This window comes from Mandrillus leucophaeus, unplaced genomic scaffold (genome assembly GCF_000951045.1).
Source record: "Mandrillus leucophaeus isolate KB7577 unplaced genomic scaffold, Mleu.le_1.0 Scaffold15, whole genome shotgun sequence".
Classification (NCBI taxonomy): Eukaryota; Metazoa; Chordata; class Mammalia; order Primates; family Cercopithecidae; genus Mandrillus; species Mandrillus leucophaeus.
The window spans coordinates 3,134,545-3,149,445 of NW_012101476.1; the positions used below are offsets into that span (position 1 = coordinate 3,134,545).

Here is a 14,901-nt window from a genome sequence, read left to right on the forward strand (position 1 = left end):
CAGGATGGTCTCGATCTCCTGACCTTGTGATCCGCCCGTCTCGGCCTCCCAAAGTGCTGGGATTACAGGCTTGAGCCACTGCGCCCGGCCTTGTATTCTTTTCAAATGTATCAAATTTTCCATCATGAGGACATTAACTTTTCATTAAAACAACAACAACAACAAAGAAACACCTTATTCAGATTGCTTCATATCATATGACCCATGTTTAGGATACAGCACTTGACCTCAACCCTTCCTCAACCATGTGGGGATCGGAAAAAGACATTTCAAAAACCTTCTCCATGTGAAACTAATTTTTAAGTAAGTTACAAGGCCGGGCGTGGTGGCTCACACCTGTAATCCCAGCACTTTGGGAGGCCGAGGTGGGTGGATCACGAGGTCAGAAGATCGAGACCATCCTGGCTAACATGGTGAAACCTCGTTTCTACTAAAAATACAAAAAAAAAATTTGCCAGGCGTGGTGGCAGGCGCCTGTAGTCCCAGTTACTCGGGAGGCTGAGGCAGGAGAATGGCATGGACCCGGGAGGCGGAGCTTGCAGTGAGCTGAGATGCGCCACTGCACTCCAGCCGGGCAACAGAGCGAGACTCCGTCTCAAAAAAAACAAAAAAACAGAAAGTTACAAAACATGCTGGCAGCAATTTTAAACAACTCACGTGATCAACCGAAACCTCTCTGAATGTCTGAATTTATTAGCTGGGTAACAAAACTGGTAAAGCATGAAGCACGGATATTTCACGTGTACCTTGCAGCTGTAGACACTCTTCATTTAAAGAGAGAGGTGAGGGCCAGGAGCAGTGGCTCAGGCCTGTAGCCCCAGCATCTTGGGAGGCCAAGGTGGGCAGATCATTTGAGGCCAGGAGTTCGAGACCAGCCTGGTCAACATGGTGAAACCCCATCTCTACTAAAAATACAAAAATTAGCTGGGAGCAGCAGCTCGTGCCTGTAATCCCAGCTACTCAGGAGGCTGGGACAGGAAAATCGCTTGAAACCGGGAGGTGGAGCTTGCAGTGAGCAGACATCACGCCACTGCACTCCAGCCTGGGCGACAGAGCAAGACTCTGTCTCCAAAAAAACAAACAAAAGAAACATTACAGGAGAGTCCATATCAAAATATTCCACAAGTGGCCGGGCGCGGTGGCTCAAGCCTGTAATCCCAGCACTTTGGGAGGCCGAGACGGGCGGATCACGAGGTCAGGAGATCGAGACCATCCTGGTTAATACGGTGAAACCCCGTCTCTACTAAAAATACAAAAAATTAGCCAGGCGTGGTGGCAGGCGCCTGTAGTCCCAGCTACTTGGGAGGCTGAGGCAGGAGAATGGCGTGAACCCGGGAGGCGGAGCTTGCAGTGAGCTGAGATCTGGCCACTGCACTCCAGCCTGGGCGACAGAGCGAGACTCCGTCTCAAAAACAAAACAAAACAAAACAAAACAAAACAAAAACCAAAATATTCCACAAGTGGAAAGCAGTCATTCGGCCAACGACCTTTCTTAATCCCCGATGGTTAGGTGCTCTGTGGGAAATGGAACAAGCCAACCTCCCATAATTAACGGTATACCCTCCTTTCCTGCAGCCAATAGGATTATGAAAATTGGTTTCTAATTTTATTTCATTTAGTAAATTCCATAGCTAAAGGATCATGTACAACAACAGGTGGGAAACAATAGGAGCCTATTTTCTATGAATCTGTCACAGTTGCAGAGTTCCAAACTTTTTGCTATATTTAATATAATAATCAGTTTCAACTTGTTAAGGCACTCTAAGCAGGTGGCCATTAGCCTGTGGTTGTTTCTGTACCCTGAAATCTCACAAAAGAAAACTGAAAATGACCTTAGAGGGTATTTGATTCTGAATGAGTTTCAGCCAATTACAGACAGCCAACCCGCCTATTAGCTACACAGAAACCTGTCACAGGAACATAATCAAATGAGGCAAACGCCTAGCTGTAGCCAATCAAGTAATTTCTTTACTTCTGCAATTCTTTACTTCTGCTACAAAAGCTCACTGCCCACACCTGTGGAGCAGCTCTCGGACCCTCTACCCATGTTGAGTGCTGTCAGGTTCATGAATCCTTTAATGCTCAAATAAACCCTAAGTTTATCTTGTCTGAAGGTTCTCTTTTAACAAACTTGACAAAAATACAGTACAGTACTCAGAGAAACAAAGCACTCTATGCCCTAATTAGAAACCTGAACTAATCAGATGGAGAAACAGAAAATTAGCACCAGGGATTTCCAAACAGAAAACCAAACAAAGTATTTGTAGGGGGAGATGGCAAGATGAAATTAAATAACAGCATTTTCCTCCACACATCATAAAACACAGTTATTTATTTATTTATTTATTTTGGAAACAGAGTCTCACTGTCACCCAGGATGGAATGCAGTGGTATAATCTTGGCTCATTGCAACCGCCACCTCCCAGGTTCAAGCAATTATCCTGTCTCAGCCTCCCAAGTAGCTGGGATTACAGGTGTGTGCCACCACGCCCGGCTAATTTTTGTATATTTAGTGGAGAAGAGGTTTCACCATTTTGGCCAGGCTGGTCTCAAACTCCTGATCTGCCCGCCTCTGCCTCCCGAAGTGAGGAGATTACAGGTGTGAGCTACCATGCCCAGCCTAAAATACATTTTTTAAAACATGTAAAATAGCAAAAGCTACCAAGAATGAAAAAAGCTATGGAAAGAGAAAAAAATCTGTGAAGCAGCCAAACAAGAAAAGGGACTGTCAACTTGAAGCCTGGTGGTCCTGGGGAAAACTCCAGACAGTGGAGAAGGAAGGAGACTCAACACCAGAGCTGCTCCTGACCCTCACAACGGGAAGTCGACAGGACCTTAGACCTCCCATCAACGTTCCAAATCTGGAGGAAGTAAACCGCAGATATTCTTATCTTGTTCCCTCCTCTGGATAAGAAGGAAGGGAAACAGCAGCTGGGAAGAAGTGGATGAAAGAGAAGACAGCAACGGGCTGAGCCTCTCTGATGGAAGTGAAGTATAATGAGCTACACCAAATTGGGAATGAAAAACTCTTCCACTACAGCGCAGCAATCTGGGGCCTAGAATGAAAGACACTCCCCCTCAGTCAGATGGTGGACAGCTTCTCAAGACGGTTAACAAAAATCCAAGAAATACTGTACATTCTAAAATAACTAGAAGGGTCCGGGCACGGTGGCTTGCGCCTGTAATACCAGCACTTTGGGAGGCAGAGGCAGGTGGATAACTTGAACTCAGGAGTTCAAGACCAACCTGGCCAATATGGTGAAATCCCATCTCTACTAAAAACACAAAAAAATTAGCCAGGTGTGATGGTACACGCCTGTAATCCCAGCTACTTGGAAGGCTGGGGCGCAAGAATCGCTTGAACCCGGGAAGCGGAGGTTCCAGTAAGCCGAGATTGCACGATGGCACTCCAGCCTGGGCGACAGAGCTGAGACTCCATCTCAAACAAAAACAAAAACCAGCTAGAAGGGAATAGGTCAAATGTTTCCAGCATAAAGAAAAGACAAGTATTTAAGGTGATGGATATCCTTTACCCTGATTTGATCTTTATATATTATACAAATGCATTAAATTATCACAGGTACACTGAAAATATATACATCAGTTATGTACCGATTAAATACAATAATTTTCTTAAGAGAGAGCAGAGTCCAGGCAGCATGTACTGTACTTATCTCAGTTTATCCCACCTCCTACCACTCCCTAAAGAAAACTGGCTAGAATCTCTTCGAGATTCAGAGGAAAGAGAATAAAGAAATCTCCCACGTGAGGCAGAGCTGCCTAGCATGAGAAAGACGAAAAGAAACAGTTTGGCAACTATATAAACATATTAGAGAGAAATAATGTAACCTAAGATGCATAAATTAATTTATTACATGAAAACAGTCGTGTGAGGCTGGGCGCAGTGGCTCATGCCTATAATCCCAGCATTCTGGGAGGCCAAGGTGGGCAGATCACTCGAGGTCAGGAGTTCGAGACCTGTCTGGCCAACGTGGTAAAACCCCATCTCTACTAAAAATCCAAAAAAATTAGCTGGGCATGGTGGCTCATGCCGGTTGTCCCAGCTACTCTAAAGGCCGAGGCAGGAGAATAAAAAAAAAAGAAACAGGCATGCGAAATGTCATTCTTTCTGTTTTCTTCTTGGATTCTTAAACTTTAGCAGCAAAGCCCAAAATATTTATTATCTGAACCTTGACAGAAAAAAATTCACTGAGCCCTGGATTAGAAGATTCAATATTGTCAATATGGTAATTCTCTTAAATTGACCTATAAATTCAAAGTAACATGAATGATAATCCCAGCGAACTTTCTTGTAGAAATTGACAAGTCGATTTTAAAATCTATGTGGAAATATGAAGGATCTAGAATAGCCACAACAATTCTGAAAAAGAACAAAGCTGGAGTAATGACTGCAAACTGATTACAGAACTTACTAAGAAGTGGCTTACAGTAGGATGGACACATACATAGATCAACAGAGAGCACGGAACAGACTCGTGCTTATATGGTTAACCAATTTTCAGCAAAGAGGCCTGAGTAATTCAATGGGGAATTTTTCTCAGCAAACGGTGCTGGATACTCATGTAAAAGGAAATGAAAATCAACCCTTACCTCACGCCACACATAAAAATTACCTTGGAACAGATCACAGACCAAAACATACAAGTTAAAACTATAAAATGTTTGGAAGAACACAGGAGACAATCTTCATGACATTAGAATAGGCAAAAATTCCTTAGGAAGCAAAAACTCTAAGCCATCCAAGGAACAAAAAAAACATAAACTAAACTTCATCGAAATTTAAAACTCCTGCTGGGCGCAGTGGCACTCGCCTGTAGTCCCAGCTACTCAGGAGGCTGAAGCAGGAGGATTGCTTGAGCCCAGGAGTTCGAGGACAGCCTGGGCCACATGGCAAGAGTCTGTCTCTGAAAAAATATAAAAAGAAAAAAATAAAATGTTTAAACTTCTGTTCTTCAAAAGATACTGTTAAGAAAAAAGGCAAGCCACAGACTGGGAGAAATAATTCTTAATACACACATCTAACAAAGGACTTGTATCCAGAAAATGTAAAAATGTTTATAATTCAATGATGAGACAATAATCAATTTTTTAAATAGGCAAAAGATTTGCAAAGACACTTTACAAATCTGACACTTTACTCTTCTGATAAATAAACAAGCACTCATAGGCATATGAAGATGTTGCTCAATAGCATTTATCAGGGAAATGCAAATTAAAACCACATGCCTTAGGATGACTACTATTTTTTTGTTTGTTTGTTTGCTTTGAGATGGAGTTTCGCTCTTGTTACCCAGGCTGGAGTGCAATGGCGCCATCTCAGCTCACCGCAACCTCTGCCTCCCCGGTTCAAGCGATTCTCCTGCGTCAGCCTCCCAAGTAGCTGGGATTACAGGTATCTGCCACCACACCTAGCCAATTTTGTATTTTTTTTTTCTTTTTGAGACGGAGTCTCGCTCTGTTTCCCAGGCTGGAGTGCAGTGGCTCAATCTCAGCTCACTGCAAGCTCCGCCCCCTGGGTTCCCGCTATTCTCCTGCCTCAGCACCCCGAGTAGCTGGGACTACAGACGCCCGCCACCACGCCCACCTAATTTTTTGTATTTTTAGTAGAGACGGGGTTTCACCATGTTAGCCAGGATGGTCTCAATCTCCTGACCTCGTGATCTGCCCGCCTCAGCCTCCCAAAGTGCTGGGATTATAGGCATGAGCCACCGCTTCCAGCCCAATTTTGTATTTTTAGTAGAGACGGGGTTTCTCCATGTTGGTCAGGCTGGTCTCGAACTCCCAACCTCAGGTGATCCACCCGCCTCAGCCTTCCAAAGAGCTGGGATTACAGGAGTGAGCCACTGCGCCTGGCAAGATGACTACTATTCAAATAATCAAAAATAACAAAAGTAGACCAGGATACAGATCAACTGGAACTCCAAAACACGGCTGGTGGAAACACAAAATGGGGCAACCAAGAGCTGGGTGTGGTGGCTCACGCCTGTAATCCCAGCACTTTGGGAGGCTGAGGCAGGCAGATCACCTGAGGTCAGGAGTTCAAGATCAGCCTGTCCAACATGGTGAAACCCCAGCTCTGCGAAAAATACAAAAATTAGCTGGGCATGATAGCACATGCCTGTAATCCCAGCTACTCAGGAGGCCGAGACAGGAAAATCGCTTGAAACCGGGAGGCGGAGCTTGCAGTGAGCCGAGATCGCGCCACTGCACTCCAGCCTGGGCGACACAGCGAGACTCTGTCTCCGAACAAACAAACAAACAAACAAGCAAAATGGGGCAACCACTTAGAAAAGAGCTGACAATTTCTGATAAAGTTGAGCACACACTTACTATAAACCCCACAACTGTACTCCTAAGTACTCACCCATGAAAAATATCCACAGAAATACGTATTCATCAATGTTCATAGCAAATTAATTTGTTGTAGCCAAAATCTGGAAACAACCCAAATGTCTAACAAGTGAATGAATAAACTGTGATAACTTCATACATTAGAACAGTATTCAGAAATAAAAAGGAATGAATTACTGATGTAATGACCATATGAATTAATCTCAGAAAGATTATGATGATGTCAGACACTAAAGAATACTACTGTATGATTCTATTTACACGAAGCTCTAGAAAAATCAAAGTAGAGTAACAGGATGTAGATCAGTGGCAGCCTGGGCCTGTGGAGATTCACTGAGAAAGGTTACAGTGAACTTTGGGGGTGACAGAAATGCTCTATATCCACAGAGGTTGTAGTTACGTGGGTGCACAAATTTGTCAAAACTCTCCAAAACATACGCCTAAAAACAGGTGCACTTTGCCGTATATGTATTAAACCTCCATAAGGTTGACTTTTTTTTTAATGGTGGGAGAGGAGTTTCTAAGATGCTAAAAGTAAATGGTAGAAATATGGATGACTATTCTTTTTTTCTTTGTATTTTTCTTTGTTTCTTTAAACTTCTCTCCCTGACCATTTAAAACAAATTTAAAGCAAGTACAGTAGTAAAAGTACTTTAATTATCAGATCATTTCATTTTTCACAAAGAAAATATAGTTTTTCTCCAGATTAGGTACCTAATCTGTTCTATTGCTTCCTAATATAATTTTTTAAAAGTTCTTACAAGTATTTCAATAGCTTTTCGAACTCCCCAAAAAACCTTGACCTAAATTATCTGGTTTTTATTCATGTATTTATTTGAGATGGGAACTCGCTCTGTTGCCCAGGTTAGAGTGCAGTGGTGTGATCTCGGCTCACTGCAACCTCCACTTCCTGGGTTTAAGTGATTCTCCTGCCTCAGCCTCCTGAGTAGCTGGGATTACATGTGCACACCACCATGCCCAGCTAATTTTTGTATTTTTAGTAGAGACAGGGTTTCCCCATGTTGACCAAACTGGTCTCAACTCCTGATGTCAAGTAATCCACCTGCCTTGGCCTGCCAAAGTGCTGGGATTATAAGCATGAGCCACCATGCCCATCCACCTTGACCTAAGTTATCTTATTTAATCTTTACAACAACCCTAAAACATAGGCAGATCACATTTCATACTCACACTGTGAACTTAGTATGTCTGCAAAATTTTATTTGAAAGTATCATTGGGCTGGGTGTGGTGGCTCAGGCGTGTAATCCCAGCCCTGTGGGAGACAGAGGTAGATGGATGGCTTGAGCCCAGGAATTCAAGACCAGCCTGGGCAACATGGCAAAACCCCATCTCTACAAAAAATACCAAAAAAAGTAACTGGGTATGGTGGCTCGTGCCGCTAGTCCCAGCCAGTCAGAAGGCTGAGATGGGAAGATCACCTGGGTTTGGGGAAGGCGAGGCTGAAGTGATCACTCTAGCCTGAGTGACAGAGTGAGACCTTGTCTCAAAAAAGAAACCAAAAACCAAAAACAAAAAAACACTATCATCGAGTTTTAGTAATTTTTAAACATAGTACAACCCAAGATTCTAAAAATTTGGTTTTAGTGTGACCCTTTCCCTGCAAAAGAATTTAAAAATTAGCCAGGCATGGTGGGGCACACCTGCTGGCCTACGTACTAGGGAGGTTGAGGCAGGAGGATCACCTGAGCCTAGGAGCTGGAGACCAGCCTGGGCAACATAGAGACCCCGTCTCATTTAAAAACAAAAAAGTGCCAGATAAAAAAGGGTGCAGTGGCTCACGCCTATAATCCCAGCAATTTCGGAGGCTGAGGCAGGTACATCACCTGAGGTCAGGAGTTCGAGATAAGCCTGACCAACACAGGAAAACCCCATCTCTACTAAAAATACAAAAATTTGGCTGGGCGCGGTGGCTCACGCCTATAATGCCAGCACTTTGGGAGGCTGAGGAAGGTGGATAGCTTGAGGTCAGGAGTTCGAGACTTGGGAGGCCAAGGAAAAAGAATCACTTGAACCCAGGAGGCAGAGGTTGCAGTGAGTCGAGGTCATGCCTCTGCATCTAGTTTGGGCGACAGAGTGAGACTCCATCTCAAATAAAAATTAATAATACAAAATAAAAAGGATAATAATGCTCAATATATTGAGCTCAATGTATTTTTTATTTTAAGAAAAAAAAAAATTCTCAAATTCTAACCAATCAAGACCTTAGAACAATGGTAGAGACACTTATTTAACAGTATAATTACATACCTGACAACATACTAAGAAAATGAAGAGCGTTATAGCAGTCCATAGAACCTTCTCTCTAAACTGGATCTGTGCAACAAAATAAAAAGAATCATCAATCAAAATCAAGAAACAATAAATTTTTTTGGCGGGGGGGTGGATTTTTGAGGATCTTCTTTGGGGCCTAATTCACAAAAGTTGGGAATGTCTGTATGTGTTAATAAAGGAAGCATTTTTGTTTATTAGATACAAAGTTTTATAAATTTTTTTTTTTTTTTTTTTGAGACGGAGTCTCGCTCTGTCGTGGCCCAGGCTGGAGCGCAGTGGCCGGATCTCAGCTCACTGCAAGCTCTGCCTCCCGGGTTTACGCCATTCTCCTGCCTCAGCCTCCCGAGTAGCTGGGACTACAGGCGGCTAGTTTTTTGTATTTTTTAGTAGAGACGGGGTTTCACCGTATTAGCCAGGATGGTCTCGATCTCTTGACCTCGTGATCCGCCCGTCTCGGCCTCCCAAAGTGCTGGGATTACAGGCTTGTATAAACAATTTTTTCTCTCTCATACACACACACACACACGCACGCACGCACGCACAGATGCTTGTTTTTTTTTTTTTTTTGAGACAGAGTCTCGCTCTGTCGCCCAGGCTGGAGTGCAGTGGCACGATCTTGGCTCACTGCAAGCTCCGCCTCCCGGGTTCACACCATTCTCCTGCCTCAGCCTCCTGAGTAGCTGCAACTACAGGCACCCGCCACCACGCCTGGCTAATTTTTTGAATTTTGGAGATGGGGTTTCATCATTCACAGGATGGTTTCGATCTCCTGACCTTGTGATCCACCCGCCTCAGGCTCCCAAAGTACTGGGATTACAGGCATGAGCCACCGCGCCTGGCCCACAGATGCTTCTTGATGACTGGATAAAGAAGATATGCTATATGTAAATAATGAAATACTTTTGAGCCATGAAAAGAATTAAACCATGTCCCTTGCAGCAACCTGGATGGAACTGGAGGAGATTATCTTAAGTGAAATTACTCAGAAGTAGAAAATCAAACACTGTGGGTTCTCACTTAAAAGTGGCAGCTAGCCGGGCACAGTGGCTCACGCCTGTAATCCCAGCACTTCGGAAAGCCAAGGCGGGCGGATCACCAGGTCAGGAGTTCAAGATCAGCCTGACCAACATCGTGAAACCCCGTCTCTCTAAAAATACAAAAAAAAAATATATATATATATATAAGCCGAGTGTGATGGTGCATGCCTGTAATCCCAGCTACTCAGGAGGCTGAGGCAGAACTGCTTGAATCCGGGAGGTGGAGGTTGCAGTGAACCAAGATCACGCCACTGCACTCCAGCCTGGGAGACAAGAGCGAAACTCCATCTTAAAAAAAAAAAAAAGTAGGAGCTAGGCCTGGCATGGTGGCTCACACCTGTAATCCCAGCACTTTGGGAGGCCGAGGTGGGCGGATCACGAGGTCAGGAGATGGAGACCATCCTGGCTAACACAGTGAAACCTTGTCTCCACTAAAAATACAAAAAATTAGCCGGGCTTTCTGGCCACCACCTGTAGTCCCAGTTGCTCAGGAGGCTGAGGCAGGAGAATGGTGTGAAGCCGGGAGGTGGAGCTTGGAGTGAGCCGAGATTGTGCCACTGCACTCCAGCCTGGGCGACAGGGCAAGACTCCATCTCAAAAAAAAAAAAGTAGGAGCTAAACAATGTGTACACAGGGACACAGAGTATGGAATGATAGACAGTGGAGACTCCAAAGGGTACAGAGGTGGCAGGAAAAGATGGATGGTGAGAAATGACTTAATGTGTACGATGAACGTTATTTGGGTGATGGATACACTCAAAGCCCAGACTGCCACTACACAATACATCCATATAACAAAACAAATTTAAAAAGATAAATATATTCTAAAAAATTAAGCTCTCTTATATTTGTATTTTTTAACTCTACTGAGGGAAGAATTTTCAAATCTAGATTTTTCAGTTTCTCTTTTACTTCAAAATTTTTACCTTAAGTATTTTGATTTTATTATTATTATTTCAAATTTTACTTTAAGTTCTAGGATACATGTGCTGAACGTGCTGGTGTGTTACTTAGGCAGATATATGCCATGGTGGTTTGCTGCACCTATCAACTCGTCATCTAGGTTTAAAGCCCCGCATGCATTAGGTATTTGTCCTAATGCTCTCCCTCCCCTTTCCCCTTACCCCCGACAGGCCCCCCCAGTGTGTGATGTTCCCCTCCCTGTGTCCATGTGTTCTCACTGTTCAACTCCCATTTATGAGTGAGAACATTCGGTGTTTGGTTTTCGAAAAAGCAAATTTAAAGCACAAATCCAAACAAAAACATAATTAATGTTCTCCATCGTGACATCCTATTATACACTCTTAAATGCCCCTTTTTGAAGTACCATCTTAGGTAAATATATATATGTGTGTGTGTGTGTGTGTGTGTGTATATATATATATATATACACACACTGTTTTTTTTTTTCTGAGACAGAGCCTCGCCCTGTTGCCCAGGCTGGAGTGCAGTGGTGCAATCTCGGCTCACTGCAACCTCTGCCCCACCAGGTTCAAGCACTTCTCCTGCCTCAGCCTCCCGAGCAACTGGGACTACAGGCACATGCCACCACGCCCAGCTAATTTTTTTGTATTTTTAGTAGAGTCAGGGTTTCATCATGTTGGCGAGGATGGTCTCCGTATCTTGACCACCCGCCTTGGCCTCCCAAAGTGAGCCGAGATTGTGCCACTGCACTCCAGCCTGGGTGACAGGGCAAGACTCCATCTCAAAAAAAAAAAGTAGGAGCTAAACAATGTGTACACAGGGACACAGAGTATGGAATGATAGACAGTGGAGACTCCAAAGGGTACAAAGGTGGCAGGAAAAGATGGATGGTGGCTCGGCCTCGGCCTCCCAAAGTGCTGGGATTACAGGTGTGAGCCATGGTGCCGGCCTAGATTGTTTTTTAATGTTCCTTTCACCTTAGTAGCAGCTACAACAAACAGCTGAACTTCCTGAATACAAGTTTCTTTACTTTTCATAAAAAAGGTAATTTAAATACAGGCAGTTCTCATCTACATTGTATGGTGTTAAATGAAACTGAAAAGGAGCCAAAGCAAAACAGAGATCCAATGTGCACGTGACTCGGTGAACACTGCACTGTGCGAAGGTAGGCCTGCTGGTGACAGTGCCATATGAATATTTTATAGACTGCAAAGCCAGGGTTTCTCAGGATGCCTTAAATGTAAATGGAACAACTATTTTTACAAACTCAAAGTAATAAAAAAATACTTCTAGCCAGGTGCAGTGGCTCATGCCTGTAATCCCAGCACTTTGGGAGGCCGAGACAGGTGGATCACGAGGTCAGGAGATCGAGACCATCCTGGCTAACACGGTGAAACTAAAAATATAAAAAAATTAGCCGGGCATGGTGGCGGGTGCCTGTAGTCCCAGCTACTCGGGAGGCTGAGGCAGGAGAATTACTTGAACCTGGGAAGTGGAGGTTTCAGTGATCTGAGATCATGCCTCTGCACTCCAGCCTGGGTGACAGAGTGAGACTCCATCCCAAATAAATAAATAAATAAATAAATAAATAAATACTTCTAAATCAAATAGTAAGTTTAAAATTTTTTACCTATCTCTATATCCCTATTCCTATTAGTTTGATGAGAAATTTGTAGTTTGATGAAGAATTTCTAGAAATTGGCCAATCTAGAAATAACAATATTTCCAGAATTTAAATACCTTAACTCTGAAAGTTCGCAATGATAGAAGAACGATTTCACCCAGTCACAGTATCTTCTGAATGCATTCCTGTCATTTTTCTTTCCAATGAATGAATCAAGAAATGGGAGGTATGTATTTGCACAAATGCAATTCATTTACATGAAACAGCTGTACTCATCAAAACCTATCCAGCAGACCGGGTTATTTTTAGTCCAGTAGGTCACATCATTAGCAAACACAATACACACCCTATACTACAGGATTTATGAAGGATCACTACAGACAGGAGAATACTCTGTCTTAACTAACACACAGGCCGAAGAAACACTTAGTTTGGAAACGTCACAACTTAAAGAACAGTCATTTTTGAAAGCATGAGATAATCTATCTAGATTTAAACAGATTTATATTAGTTTTATTCACTTGGTGCCTCTTGCAAGGAGGATGAGCACCAATAGTTTTCCAATTACCGACAGAGAAGGACTGAGGAAAGGAAATGAATTTTCCTGGTTTAGTAGGGTAAGTCCTTGAGCTACCCTCTATATTACTAAAATCTTATACTTACTTTCCTTTCCGGTTTCTGAATTTCTGGTAGAACTGCACAGAACGGTTTGATAACTTCTAAAAATTTGACTGTAAAAAGAAAAAGAATAAATGTCCCTATTATTATAAAGTTTAAAAAAATCTTTCTAGAGAATCAAACACAAATACTCTCTTTCACCAGCAATTCACCCCATCCTTACAGCCTCAAATTAAATAATCATACTGTTCTCCACTTCAAATGATACGTAAAGGAAGAGATATCATTCAAGGGACAAAAAAGTCCAAATGGTTTGATGGCTAGTCGGTAGAAGCAAAGCAATCCAAGCAATCTTTTTCCAGAACTTTACTTCCTCACACTTGTATCCAATCATTTTATATACAGAGAAAAGGGGCTGTTCAAAGGGCATCATGACGTCAAAAAGGGAGCAAATGTACCCTACCGTGGTACCCATGAGACAATGCATGATAGAAGAAAGCAGGTATCAGAGGAGGAAGACAGGAGGGTGCCTTCTGCACTCAGGAAGTACAACAGGAAATGGGCTCTTCTGCAGAGAACTGGCTTAAACAACTGAAAGATGCCGAAATGCGTAGGTGACAAAAAAATCATGCAATCACCTCCTATAGCCAACTTTTTTTTTTTTGAGACAGTGTCTCTCTGTGTTGCCCAGGCTGAAGTTCAGTGGCACGATCTCGGCTCAGTGCAATCTCCGCCTCCCAGGTTCAAGTGATTCTCCTGCCTCAGCCTCCCAAGTAGCTGGGATTACAGGCGCGTGTCACCACACCTGGCTAATTTTTGTATTTTTACTAGAGATGGGATTTCACCATGGTGGCCAGGCTTATCTCAAACTCCTAACATCAAGTGATCCTCCCATCTCAGCCTCCCAAAGTGCTGGGATTACAGGCATGAACCATGGCACCTGGCCCCTATAGTTAGCTGTTTTTGTTTTGCTTTGTTTCGTTTTTGAGACGGATTCTCCCTCTGTCGCCCAGGCTGGAGTGCAGTGGTGCCATCTCGGCTCACTGCAAGCTCTGCCCCCCTGCGTTCAAGCAATTCTCCTACCTCAGCCTCCTGAGTAGCTGGGAATATAGGTGCACAGCACCATGCCTGGCTAATTTTTGTATTTTAGTAGAGACAGGGTTTCACCACTTTGGTCAGGCTGGTCTCGAACCCCTGACCTCGTGATCCACCCATCTCGGCCTCCCAAAGTGCTGGGATTACAGGCGTGAGCCACGGCACCCGGCCCCTATAGTTAACTTTTTAAAGTATGTAGGCCAGGCACGGTGGCTCACACCTGTAATCCTAGCACTTTGAGAGGCCAAGGTGGGCAGAGAACAAGGTCAGGAGATCAAGACCATCCTGGCTAACACGTGAAACCTCGTCTCAACTAAAAATACAAAAAACAAATTAATGGGGTGTGGTGGCGGGTGCCTGTAGTCCCAGCTACTCAGGAGACTGAGGCAGGAGAATGGCGTGAACCCAGGAGGCGGAGCTTGCAGTAAGCCAAGCTCCAGCCACCGCACTCCAGCCTGGATGACAGAGCGAGACTCCATCTCAAAAAAAAAGAAAGAAAAAGTATGTAATCTCTGCTTCATTTCATCAGACCACATTTCATTGCCTGGTTACTCTCCCAGGTAATAGCAAAATACCTGCTTATGTAAAATAACCCAGAGAATTTACAATTACATTTCATCAGAAAGTATTGTTTTCCCAGACTAGTCTTGTAGTATATAAAGGTAAGATAAATCAAGGTTCTTTAAGGATAGACACTGTCTTCTGGCGTCGCTTAAGTCAAGTCCTGCCAGAGAACTGAAGGGTGAAAATGACAATCTCTCAAGCTTCTGTCCTTTGCCAAAGGGTCTGCAATGTGGAGAAAGACAAGCCGCACGTAGGTATTAGGCTCTGCGGCTCTTCTTCCCCTACAGACACTGGCTTCTGTATACTAACATCCCAAAACTCTTAAAGCTGACATGAGTGATTATATTTCTGCAGTTGCCTAAAGTTGATTTTAT

General features: G+C 43.6%; 1 protein-coding gene across 2 annotated transcripts in view; it reads right to left on the reverse strand.

Annotated features, from left to right (window-relative positions):
* Positions 1-14,199, reverse strand: part of SEC61A2 (Sec61 alpha 2 subunit (S. cerevisiae)) — a 38,508-nt gene extending 24,309 nt beyond the window's left edge. Inside the window, exons 1-3 of one of the 2 annotated variants that reach the window (XM_011974892.1) lie at positions 14,184-14,199; positions 12,914-12,981; positions 8,642-8,707 (exon numbers count right to left, since the gene is read on the reverse strand). The gene's annotated coding sequence lies outside the window, so the exon portion shown is untranslated. Of the gene's footprint in view, positions 1-8,641; positions 8,708-12,913; positions 12,982-14,183 lie in introns of those variants that run through there. The other variant, XM_011974893.1, reaches the window with a different exon arrangement.
* Between the last annotated feature and the right edge of the window lie 702 nt (positions 14,200-14,901).